This window comes from Arachis hypogaea, chromosome 10, assembly GCF_003086295.3.
Source record: "Arachis hypogaea cultivar Tifrunner chromosome 10, arahy.Tifrunner.gnm2.J5K5, whole genome shotgun sequence".
In the NCBI taxonomy this organism is placed as follows: domain Eukaryota; kingdom Viridiplantae; phylum Streptophyta; class Magnoliopsida; order Fabales; family Fabaceae; genus Arachis; species Arachis hypogaea.
In genome coordinates, this window is record NC_092045.1 from 52,953,070 (window position 1) to 52,966,617 (window position 13,548).

Genomic DNA, 13,548 nt, shown 5'->3' on the forward strand with positions numbered 1-13,548 from the left:
GGTTCTCGCCTATACCACAAAGACTCTGATCTTACGGAATGGTTGGCTCGGTTGACAGGCGAGCACTCGGTTGTCAGGCGATCAACCATGCATCGTGCAATCAGGAATCCAAGAGATATTCACCCAATCGAAGGTAGAACGGAGGTGGTTGTCAGTCACACGTTCATAGGTGAGAATGATGATGAGTGTCACGGATCATCACATTCATCAAGTTGAAGAACAAGTGATATCTTAGAACAAGAACAAGCGGAATTGAATGGAAGAACAATAGTAATTGCATTAATACTCGAGGTACAGCAGAGCTCCACACCTTAATCTATGGTGTGTAGAAACTCCACCGTTGAAAATACATAAGAACAAGAGTGATCATTGGTTTCGGCCCCAGAGAGGGAACCAGAAGAACCAAGATGAAAATACAATAGTATAATGTCCTACTTATAGAAAACTAGTAGCCTAGGGTGTACAGAAATGAGTAAATGACATAAAAATCCACTTCCGGGCCCACTTGGTGTGTGCTTGGGCTGAGCAATGAAGCATTTTCGTGTAGAGACTCTACTTGGAGTTAAACGCCAGCTTTAGTGCCAGTTTGGGCGTTTAACTCCCATTTGGGTGCCAGTTCCGGCGTTTAACGCTGGGATTTCTAAGGGTGACTTTGAACGCCGGTTTGGGCCATCAAATCTTGGGCAAAGTATGGACTATCATATATTTCTGGAAAGCCCAGGATGTCTACTTTCCAACGCCGTTGAGAGCGCGCCAATTGGGCTTCTGTAGCTCCAGAAAATCCACTTCGAGTGCAGGGAGGTCAGAATCCAACAGCATCTGCAGTCCTTTTCAGTCTCTGAATCAGATTTTTGCTCAGCTCCCTCAATTTCAGCCAGAAAATACCTGAAATCACAGAAAAACACACAAACTCATAGTAAAGTCCAGAAAAGTAAATTTTAACTAAAAACTAATAAAAATATACTAAAAACTAACTAGATTATACTAAAAACATACTAAAAACAATGCCAAAAAGCGTACAAATTATCCGCTCATCACAACACCAAACTTAAATTGTTGCTTGTCCTCAAGCAACTGAAAATCAAATAAGATAAAAAGAAGAGAATATGCAATGAATTCCAAAAACATCTATGAAGATCAGTATCAATTAGATGAGCGGGGCTTTTAGCTTTTTGCCTCTGAACAGTTTTGGCATCTCACTCTATCCTTTGAAATTCAGAATGATTGGCTTCTTTAGGAACTCAGAATCCAGATAGTGTTAATGATTCTCCTAGTAACGTATGATGATTCTTGAACATAGCTACCTTTTGAGTCTTGGCCGTGGCCCAAAGCACTCTGTCTTCCAGTATTACCACCGGATACATACATGCCACAGACACATAATTGGGTGAACCTTTTCAGATTGTGACTCAGCTTTGCTAGAGTCCCCAACTAGAGGTGTCCAGGGTTCTTAAGCACACTCTTATTGCCTTGGATCACAACTTTATTTTTCTTTCTTTTCCCTCTTTTTTTCGTTTTCTTTTTCCTTCTCTCTTTTTTTCTTTTTTTTCGAAATTTTTTTTTCATTGCTTTTTCTTGCTTCAAGAATCATTTTAATGATTTTTCAGATCCTAAGTAACATTTCTCCTTTTTCATCATTCTTTCAAGAGCCAACATTCATGAGCCACAAATTCAAGATACATATGCACTGTTTAAGCATACATTCAGAAAACAAAAATATTGCCACCACATCAAAATAATTAAACTGTTATAAAATTTAAAATTCATGCAATTCTTTCTTTTTCAATTAAGCACATTTTTATTCAAGAAAGGTGATGGATTCATAGGACATTCATAACTTTAAGGCATAGACACTAAGACACTAATGATCACAAGACACAAACATAGATAAACATAAGCACTAAAATTCGAAAAACAGAAGAATAAAGAACAAGGAAGTCAAAGAACGGGTCCACCTTAGTGATGGCGGCTCTTTCTTCCTCTTGAAGATCCTATGGAGTGCTTGAGCTCCTCAATGTCTCTTCCTTGTCTTTGTTGCTCCTCCCTCATGATTCTTTGATCTTCTCTAATTTCATGGAAGATGATGGAGTGTTCTTGGTGCTCTACCCTTAGTTGTCCCATGTTGGAACTCAATTCTCCTAGGGAGGTGTTTAGTTGCTCCCAATAGTTTTGTGGAGGAAAGTGCATCCCTTGAGGAATCTCAGGGATCTCATGATGAGTGGGGTCTCTTGTGTGCTCCATCCTCTTCTTAGTGATGGGCTTGTCCTCATCAATGGGGATGTCTCCCTCTATGTCAACTCCAACTGAATAACAGAGGTGACAAATGAGATGAGGAAAGGCTAACCTTGCCAAGGTAGAGGACTTGTCCGCCACCTTATAGAGTTCTTGGGCTATAACCTCATGAACCTCTATTTCTTCTCCAATCATGATGCTATGGATCATGATAGCCCGGTCTATGGTAACTTCGGACCGGTTGCTAGTGGGAATGATTGAGCGTTGGATAAACTCCAACCATCCTCTAGCCACGGGTTTGAGGTCATGCCTTCTCAATTGAACCGGCTTCCCTCTTGAATCTCTCTTCCATTGGGCGCCCTCTTCACATATGACTGTGAGGACTTGGTCCAACCTTTGATCAAAGTTGACCCTTCTAGTGTAAGGATGTTCATCTCCTTGCATCATAGGCAAATTGAATGCCAACCTTACACTTTCCGGACTAAAATCCAAGTATTTCCCCCGAACCATAGTAAGATAATTCTTTGGATTCGGGTTCACACTTTGGTCATGGTTCTTGGTGATCCATGCATTGGCATAGAACTCTTGAACCATCAAGATTCCGACTTGTTGAATGGGGTTGGTAAGAACTTCCCAACCTCTTCTTCGGATCTCATGTCGGATCTCCGGATATTCACCCTTTTTGAGTGAAAAAGGGACCTCGGGGATCACCTTCTTCAAGGCCACAACTTCATAGAAGTGGTCTTGATGCACCCTAGAGATGAATCTTTCTATCTTCCATGACTCGGAGGTGGAAGCCTTTGCCTTCCCTTTCCTCTTTCTAGAGGTTTCTCCGGCCTTGGATGCCATAAATGGTTATGGAAAAACAAAAAGCAATGCTTTTACCACACCAAACTTAAAATGTTTGCTCGTCCTCGATCAAAAGAAGAAAGAAGAGAGTAGAAGAAGAAGAAAAGAGGAAGAAGGGAATGGCTATGTGTCCGGCCAAAGCGGAGAGAAATGGTGTTTAGGAGGTGTGAAAATGAAGGAGTGAAGGAGGGTTTATATAGGAGAGGGAAAGGGTAGGTTTCGGTCACTTGAGGGTGGGTTTGGGTGGGAAAGTGGTTTGAATTTGAATGGTGAGGTAGGTGGGGTTTTATGAAGGATGGATGTGAGTGGTGAAGAGAAAGATGGAATTTGATAGGTGAAGGGTTTTTGGGGAAGAGGTGTTGAGGTGATTGGTGAATGGGTGAAGAAGAGAGAGAGAGTGGTAGGGTAGGTGGAGATCCTGTGGGGTCCACAGATCCTGAGGTGTCAAGGAAAAGTCATCCCTGCACCAAATGGCAAACAAAATCACGTTTTTAGCCATTTCTGGCGTTAAACGCCGGGCTGGTGCCCATTTTTGGCGTTTAACGCCAGCTTCTTGCCCCTTTCTGGCGTTTAACGCCAGTCTGGTGCCCCTTTCTGGCGTTAAACGCCCAGAATGGTGCCAGACTGGGCGTTAAACGCCCAACAGCTAACCTCACTGGCGTTTAAACGCCAGTTGGTGCGTCCTCCAGGGTGTGCTATTTTTCTTCCTGTTTTTCATTCTGTTTTTGCTTTTTTTCATTGATTTTGTGACTTCTCATGATCATTAACCTACAAAAAAGAGAAAATAACAAAATAAAATAGATAAAATATAACATTGGGTTGCCTCCCAATAAGCGCTTCTTTAATGTCAGTAGCTTGACAGAGGACTCTCATGGAGCCTCACAGATACTCAGAGCCATGTTGGAACCTCCCAACACCAAACTTAGAGTTTGAATGTGGGGGTTCAACACCAAACTTAGAGTTTGGTTGTGGCCTCCCAACACCAAACTTAGAGTTTGACTGTGGGGGCTCTGTTTGGCTCTGTTTTGAGAGAAGCTCTTCATGCTTCCTCTCCATGATGATAGAGGGATATCCTTGAGCCTTAAACACAAGGGATTCTTCATTCACTTGAATGATCAACTCTCCTCTATCAACATCAATCATAGCCTTTGCAGTGGCTAGGAAGGGCTTGCCAAGGATGATGGACTCATCCATGCACTTCCCAGTCTCTAGGACCATGAAATCAGTAGGGATGTAATGGTCTTCAACTTTAACCAGAACATCCTCTACAAGTCCATGGGCTTGTTTTCTTGAATTGTCTGCCATCTCTAGTGAGATTTTTGCAGCTTGCACCTCAGAGATCCCTAACTTCTCCATTACAGAGAGAGGCATGAGGTTTACACTTGACCCTAAGTCACACAAGGCCTTCTTGAAGGTCATGGTGCCTATGCTGCAAGGTATTGAAAACTTCCCAGGATCCTGTCTCTTTTGAGGCAGTTTCTGCCTAGACAAGTCATCCAGTTCTTTGGTGAGCAAAGGGGGTTCATCCTCCCAAGTCTCATTTCCAAATAACTTGTCATTTAGCTTCATGATTGCTCCAAGGTATTTAGCAACTTGCTCTTCAGTGACATACTCATCCTCTTCAGAGGAAGAATACTCATCAGAGCTCATGAATGGCAGAAGTAAGTCCAATGGAATCTCTATGGTCTCAATTTGAGCCTCAGATTCCCATGGTTCCTCATTGGGGAACTCATTGGAGGCCAGTGGACGCCCAGTGAGGCCTTCCTCAGTGGCGTTCACTGCCTCTTCTTCCTCCCAAAATTCGGCCATGTTGATGGCCTTGCACTCTCCTTTTGGATTTTCTTCTGTATTGCTTGGAAGAGTACTAGGAGGGAGCTCAGTAATTTTCTTGCTCAGCTGACCCACTTGTCCTTCCAAATTTCTAATGGAGGACCTTGTTTCAGTCATGAAACTTTGAGTGGTTTTGATTAGATCAGAGACCATGGTTGCTAAGTCAGAGGTATTCTGCTTAGAACTCTCTGTCTGTTGCTGAGAAGATGATGGAAAAGGCTTGCTGTTGCTAAACCTGTTTCTTCCACCATTATTGTTATTGAAACCTTGTTGAGGTCTCTGTTGATCCTTCCATGAAAAATTTGGATGATTTCTCCATGAAGGATTATAGGTGTTTCCATAGGCTTCTCCCATGTAATTCACCTCTTCCATTGAAGGGTTCTCAGGATCATAAGCTTCTTCCTCAGATGAAGCTTCCTTAGTACTGCTTGGTGCATTTTGCATTCCAGACAGACTTTGAGAAATCATATTGACTTGTTGGGTCAATATTTTGTTCTGTGCCAATATGGCATTCAGAGTGTCAATCTCAAGAACTCCTTTCTTCTGACTAATCCCATTGTTCACAGGATTTCTTTCAGAAGTGTACATGAATTGGTTATTTGCAACCATTTCAATTAGCTCTTGAGCTTCTGTAGGCGTCTTCTTCAAATGAAGAGAGCCTCCAGCAGAGCTATCCAAGGACATCTTGGACAGTTCAGAGAGACCATCATAGAAAATTCCAATGATGCTTCATTCAGAAAGCATATCAGAAGGACACTTTCTGATTAATTGTTTGTATCTTTCCCAAGCTTCATAGAGGGATTCTCCTTCCTTCTGTCTGAAGGTTTGGACTTCCACTCTAAGCTTACTCAATTTTTGAGGTGGAAAGAACTTTGCCAAGAAGGCATTGACTAGCTTTTCCCAAGAGTCCAGGCTTTCTTTAGGTTGTGAGTCCAACCATGCCCTAGCTCTGTCTCTTACAGCAAAAGGGAATAGCATAAGTCTGTAGACCTCAGGGTCAACCCCATTAGTCTTGACTGTGTCACAGATTTGCAAGAACTCAGCTAAAAACTGATGAGGATCTTCCAGTGGAAGTCCATGGAACTTGCAATTCTGTTGCATTAGAGAAACTAATTGAGGCTTAAGCTCAAATTTGTTTGCTCCAATGGCAGGGATAGAGATGCTTCTCCCATAGAAGTCGGGAGTAGGTGCAGTAAAGTCACCCAGCACCTTCCTTGCATTGTTGGCATTGTTGTTGTTTTCGGCTGCCATATGTTCTTCTTCTTTGAAGAATTCGGTTAAGTCCTCTAAAGAGAGTTGTGCTTTGGCTTCTCTTAGCTTTCTCTTCAAGGTCCTTTCAGGTTCAAGATCAGCCTCAACAAGAATGCCTTTGTCTTTGCTCCTGCTCATATGCAAGGGAAGTGATTTTCGAAAATTAAGTAAAAATTTTGAAAACATTTTTGAAAAACATTACTTAATTTTCGAAAATGAAAGTGGGAAAGAAGTAAAGTGATTTTTGAAAAATATTTTGAAATTAGAAATCAAAGAGATTTGATTGAAAATTATTTTGAAAAAGATGTGGTTAAGAAAATATGATTGGTTCTTAAAAAGATGTGATTGAGAAGATATGATTTGAAAAACATTTTAAAAAGATTTGATTTTGAAAATTAAAAACTTGGCTAACAAGAAAAGATATGATTCAAACATTAAACCTTTCTCAACAGAAAAGGCAACATACTTGAGATGTTGAATCAAATCATTAATTGATAGCAAGTATTTTTGAAAATAGAAAGAAATTGAATTTGAAAGAGATTTGATTGAAAAGATATGATTTGAAAAAGGTTTGATTTTGAAAAACTTTGAAAACTGAAAAAAAAAATTACATTGAAAAACAGAATCTTCCCCCTTGTGCCATCCTGGCGTTAAACGCCCAGAATGGTGCACATTCTGGCGTTTAACGCCCAAAACTATACCTTTTTGGGCGTTAAACGCCCAACCAGGTACCCTGGCTGGCGTTTAAACGCCAGTCTGTCCTTCTTCACTGGGCGTTTTGAACGCCCAGCTTTTTCTGTATAATTTCTCTGCTGTATGTTCTGAATCTTCAATTCTCTGTATCATTGACTTGAGAAGACACAAATTAAAAATATTTTTGGATTTTTAATAATAAGAACAAATCAAAATGCAACAAGAATCAAATAACAATGCATGCAAGACACCAAACTTAGCAGTTTGTATACTACTGACACTAACAGAATGAAAATGCATATGAGACACACAAAACACTCAAGTCAATTGAATTCAAAGATCAGAGCACGAAAATTATCAAGAATTACTTGAGAATATTTAATACACATGAATGAATGCATGCAGTAGACACCAAACTTAAGATGAGACACTAGACTTAAACAAGAAATTTTTGGATTTTATGATTTTTTTGATTTTTTTTTGTGTTTTTCGAAAATTAAAAGGAAGAAGATATCAAAATTCTTAATGAGAATTCCAGGAATCAGTGCAATGCTAGTCTAAGACTCCGGTCCAGGAATTAGACATGGCTTCACAGCCAGCCAAGCTTTCAAAGAAAGCTTCGGTCCAAAACACTAGACATGGCCAATGGCCAGCCAAGCCTTAGCAGGTCACTGCTCCAAAAGCAAGATTGATAAAGATCAACAAGCTCTTGTGATGATAAGTTGAAACCTCAGTCCAATGAGATTAGACATGGCTTCTCAGCCAGCCAGACTTCAACAAATCATCATGAAACTCTAGAATTCATCTTCAAGAATTTCGAAAAAATAAATACCTAATCTAAGCAACAAGATGAACCGTCAGTTGTCCAAACTGAACAATCCCCGGCAACGGCGCCAAAAACTTGGTGCGCGAAATTGTGAACAATACTTTTCACAACTCTCATAATCCCCGGTCATGAACCCCAAAAACTTGGTAGCTTAGTACCATGGCATTACACAACTTCGCACAACTAACCAGCAAGTGCACTGGGTCGTCCAAGTAATAAACCTTACGCAAGTAAGGGTCGATCCCACGGAGATTGTTAGTATGAAGCAAGCTATGGTCATCTTGTAAATCTTAGTCAGGCAAACTCAAATGGATATGGTGATGAACGAAAATAAACAATAAGATAAAGATAGAGATACTTATGTAATTCATTGGTAGGAACTTCAGATAAGCGCATGAAGATGCCTTCCCTTCCGTCTCTCTGCTTTCCTACTGTCTTCATCCAATCCTTCTTACTCCTTTCCATGGCAAGCTTATGTAGGGTTTCACCGTTGTCAATGGCTACCTCCCATCCTCTCAGTGAAAACGTTGCCTATGCTCTGTCACAGCATGGGTAATCATCTGTCGGTTCTCGGTCAGGCCGGAATAGAATCCAGCGATTCTTTTGCGTCTGTTACTAACGCCCCGCCTGCTAGGAGTTTGAAGCACATCACAGTCATTCAATCATTGAATCCTACTCAGAATACCACAGACAAGGTTAGACCTTCCGGATTCTCTTGAATGAGCCATCGGTTCTCGCGTATACCACAAAGACTCTGATCTTACGGAATGGTTGGCTCGGTTGTCAGGCGAGCACTCGGTTGTCAGGCGATCAACCATGCATCATGCAATCAGGAATCCAAGAGATATTCACCCAATCGAAGGTAGAACGGAGGTGGTTGTCAGTCACACGTTCATAGGTGAGAATGATGATGAGTGTCACGGATCATCACATTCATCAAGTTGAAGAACAAGTGATATCTTAGAACAAGAACAAGCGGAATTGAATGGAAGAACAATAGTAATTGCATTAATACTCGAGGTACAGCAGAGCTCCACACCTTAATCTATGGTGTGTAGAAACTCCACCGTTGAAAATACATAAGAACAAGAGTGATCATTGGTTTCGGCCCCAGAGAGGGAACCAGAAGAACCAAGATGAAAATACAATAGTATAATGTCCTACTTATAGAAAACTAGTAGCCTAGGGTGTACAGAAATGAGTAAATGACATAAAAATCCACTTCCGGGCCCACTTGGTGTGTGCTTGGGCTGAGCAATGAAGCATTTTCGTGTAGAGACTCTACTTGGAGTTAAACGCCAGCTTTAGTGCCAGTTTGGACGTTTAACTCCCATTTGGGTGCCAGTTCCGGCGTTTAACGCTGGGATTTCTGAGGGTGACTTTGAACGCCGGTTTGGGCCATCAAATCTTGGGCAAAGTATGGACTATCATATATTTCTGGAAATCCCAGGATGTCTACTTTCCAACGCCGTTGAGAGCGCGCCAATTGGGCTTCTGTAGCTCCAGAAAATCCACTTCGAGTGCAGGGAGGTCAGAATCCAACAGCATCTGCAGTCCTTTTCAGTCTCTGAATCAGATTTTTGCTCAGCTCCCTCAATTTCAGCCAGAAAATACCTGAAATCACAGAAAAACACACAAACTCATAGTAAAGTCCAGAAAAGTAAATTTTAACTAAAAACTAATAAAAATATACTAAAAACTAACTAGATTATACTAAAAACATACTAAAAACAATGCCAAAAAGCGTACAAATTATCCGCTCATCAGAAGCTTTGGTGGAAAGTGATGTGTGTATGACCGAAAGGAGGGAATGAGAATGGTGAGCATGAGTATGTATGGATAGGTTGTGTGTAGAAGTTTAAATATGAAGATGGCAATTGATTGAAGGGTGTGGATTGATGATGGTATTTGATAGTGGACGGTTGGGGTTTTGAGATTGAATGAGCACAAGGATCACCTCCTTTATGGGGGTCTTGGTTCGATCATTGATAAACTCCGATTTCGTAGTTTATTTTGTGCTTATTTTGAGGGATTTATTCACCTTTTCCCACATTTATTCAATGAAATAGCATGATTTCGTAATTCTCCTTTGAATTGTGCTTGAATGTAAAAACATGCTTTTTAGGCTTTAAATCGGTAATTTTAATTCATTTTAATTCCATTCGATGCCTTGATGTGTTTGTCAAGTAATTTCAGGTCCATAAGGCAAGTATTGGATGGAAGAAATGAAGAGAAAAGCATGCTAAGAGGAGAATGCATGAAGAAACAAAGATTTGGAATGCACCAATGGACGCGCACGCGTACAAGGCGCGCACGCGCAAAAGTGGTTTTCCACAAGGACGCGCACGCGTACATACCGCTTCCACGCGGATGAGGATTTGCCAATAGATGCGCACGCGCACATGGCGCGCACGCGCCAATACTCTTACTTGGCCCACTTAAAGGCAAAATGCTGGGGGCGATTTCTGAGCTGCCCAGGTCCAAATCCAACTTGTTTCTGAGTGTATTTCATGAAGAATTGAAGTCCAAGCAAAAGGGGGAGCAATTAATTGTAGGGTTTAGCATCATGTAGGTTAGTTTCTAGAGAGAGAAGCTCCCTCTTCTCTCTAGAATTAGGTTAGGTTAATTTCCATCTTAGATCTAGTTTTAATTCATGCTTTGATTTACTTTTCTTTTATAATTCCTTGTTCCTCTACTATTTCTCTCTTTAATTTTGTATCTCATTGATGTAATTCTCTACTTTAATGTTGATGCATTTTTGTTCTTCTATTTTCAATTCAATGCAATTTATGATTCATGCTCCTTTATTGTTGATTTGGATTTGTTGTTCTTTAATTCATTGCAATTGAGTAGTGTAGATTTACATTCCTTGCAATTTTACTATGCTTTCCTTGTATGCCTTCCAAGTGTTTGATAAAATGCTTGGAAGGATGTTAGAGTAGATTTTGAGCATTCTTGGCTTGGAAAGAGTAATTGGGCTATCTTGAGTCATGAAAACCCAACTTATGTTGGTGATCTAGAGTTGTTAGCTAGTATTGTTTCCATTGACGCTAATCTTTTGCTAATTTAATTAGTGAGTTGATTAGGACTTATGGAAGATTGTTTTCATTGATGCTAATCTTTTGCTAGTTTAATTAGTAAGTCGATTAGGACTTTTGGATTGAGATTAGCTAGTCTCATTAGACTTTCTCCCTATTTGTTGGAGTTGACGTAATGAGATAAATTCTTGTTTATTATTGTGATATGATTGGTTAATCTTGTTTGACTTTCTCCCGATGTGTTGAGTTAACTAGATAGGATGAACTAATCATTGCATGACTAGGATGGAAAGCCTATGATCTCAATCCATTGCCATGAATGTCTCTCTTTATTACTTGCTTTCTTTAATTACTTGCTCAATTTATTTTTCTTGTCTTTTTATTTTATTGCCCCTCTAATCAACCAAAACCCCCTATAACCCTCATAGCCAATAATCATACACTTCATTGTAATTCCTCGTGAGATGACCCGGAGTCTAAATACTTCGGTTAATTTTCAATTGGGGTTTGTTACTTGTGACAACTCAAATTTTTGATGTGGGAATTATTTGTTGGTTTAAAACTATGCTTACAACGAAGTAATTCTTTCTATAAGAAGAAAATCTAGACCGACACTCAAAACTCATAATCAAAATGGCGCCGTTGCCGGGGAGTTGCAATGGTGTTATATTATTGGTTATTGTATATATTGTGAATAGCTTTGTTTTTGGTTTGTTTGTTGATTTTTGCTCGTTGTAGGATTTAGTTTTCTTCATTTCTTGTTAGCTTTTGTTTTTATTTTCTCTTTCACTATGAATTCTCATTTTAGCTATGAGTGTGATTACAACTATGTTGTAGGAAATGGGAACTTCAATGAAGATGTGTATCAAGGATGGGATAACCAAAGGTGGAAGGAGCCATATGCATATGATCAATCCTCATGGCAACAACCTCCACCAATGCACTATGAAGAAGAGTCATTCTATGATGCATGCCAATTCAATGGTTATGGTGAATCCCCTTGTGACTTTCAAGAACCACCACCATATGCCTATGTGCCATATCCTCAACATAGCCATCAACTATACTCACAAGCCCCTTCTTACCAACCATCTTCATATGACCCTAATCCATATCCATCCTACCAATAACCATATGAGCCATATGAACCACATGTAGAGCCACCACCATCCCAACATCAATACTTTCAAGAGCCACCCCCTCCATATTATTACCAAGATGAACCACCTCTAATGTATAAAAATTTCCAACCACAAGATGAATACTACTTTCCACCACAACCTCCCATGGAAGAATATTCATGCCCTCCAATCCAAGAGTCATATGATCCTACCCATGATATCCAAGAAGAACAAGAGTCAAGGGATCGTTTCAAGGAGACATTGGATCAATTTCAAGCAACCATGGAGTGTTTTGTGCAACAAAAAGAAAGAATGGAAAATATTGAACCACCACAACCTTACCAAGAAGAACCACCTTCCAACTACAATACCCTTCCCTCAAACGATGAACCCTCTCTTCCACCATCACCTTCCGATGAAGACTTTATGCTAGAATTAAGGGATCTTGAATCTCATATCTTAAGGCAACACGAGGAGGATGAAAAGAGATTTGAGGAGTTAAGAGTAAAAATGGCTATCATGGTAGAAACCATTAGCAACATCGTCTCATCCCGCCTAAGCCTATGCGATCAAAGCATTCCCATTGTGGAATGTGGAGATACAACCAAGAAGCTTAGCGAGGGAGTGAACTTAAAGCTCAAGGGTGAAGAAGAGGAGTTAAAGCAAGAAATGCAACAAGATGAGGAGGTAGGGATTATTGAACAAGGGGAAGAAGTGGTTGAAGACTTAGGAGATGCGGAACCTCCTTGGGAATATAGAGTTGAAGAAAATCCCTCCAAAATAATTGAAATTGATGCTAGGGAGGAAAGTGCACACCTTCCAAGGCATATTCCATATAAAGCCGTGGATGGGATAGAGCAAACATTGAGTTCCCTTGGTGAGGAAGATCAAGCACCAAGTCTTAGTAGTGAAGAATCCTTTGAAAATGAAGAACCTTCCCCCATTGGATTTGATAGCAATGTGGAGGTAAATCTCTCTCATCCTCCCATTTATGATTTGTGTAAGGGAAAAGGTTTGGATAAAATTGTTGAACAAAGGATTGAAATTAAGAGATCTTGTGGAGAGGTGGAAGTCCTTAGAAAAAGGAGGATGGGAATTGAATACGCCTTGTCAAGACCCTTGGAATCACCTTTGCCTAGGTTGCCATCTACACCTTCATTTGAGTGGGTGAAACTCACTTCTATTAGCTTTATTATCCCACTTGAATATGGTTTGCTTGAGACGGATGGCCAACTTAGGATGCTTTGTTGGATGAAGCGTAAAAGAAAGATGTTTCGTGGTTGGCGTTGCAAATCAAGACTCATTATGGTTGATGCATCAAACATGAGATATAAAGGTTGGAGTAGTGCTCACCTAGATGGGTCTAGGAGGATTGTTGGTCACTTTATAGAGAATTCATCTCTCTTGCCACCCGGAGGAAATCACCATGATCAACTCAAGGACGGGTGTGAAAACAAAGTGTGGGATCCCAGATCACACAAGGAAGATCAACTTTTAGGAGCCTACGGTTTGTGAAGAACTCCATCAAAGCTTGGAGTTATTAACTTTGAATGATGAAGCACAATGGAAGTCCAAGCATTGGTGGATGTTCAAGGATGGATTCAAGCACAAGCCACCTTGATAGGAGCTCCCCATAAGTCCAACTTAAGGACAATAAACAAAAGTGCTAGGTGGGAGACAACCCACCATGGTAAACTCTTTCCCTTTT

The 13,548-nt window shown here is 40.4% G+C and overlaps 1 non-coding gene across 1 annotated transcript; it reads left to right on the plus strand.

The window, feature by feature from the left end:
* The first annotated feature begins 5,649 nt into the window (after positions 1 to 5,649).
* Positions 5,650 to 5,757, plus strand: LOC112719251 (small nucleolar RNA R71). Its single transcript, XR_003161560.1, has one exon. It is a non-coding gene; the product is annotated as a small nucleolar RNA R71 (small nucleolar RNA).
* Positions 5,758 to 13,548: the final 7,791 nt, after the last annotated feature.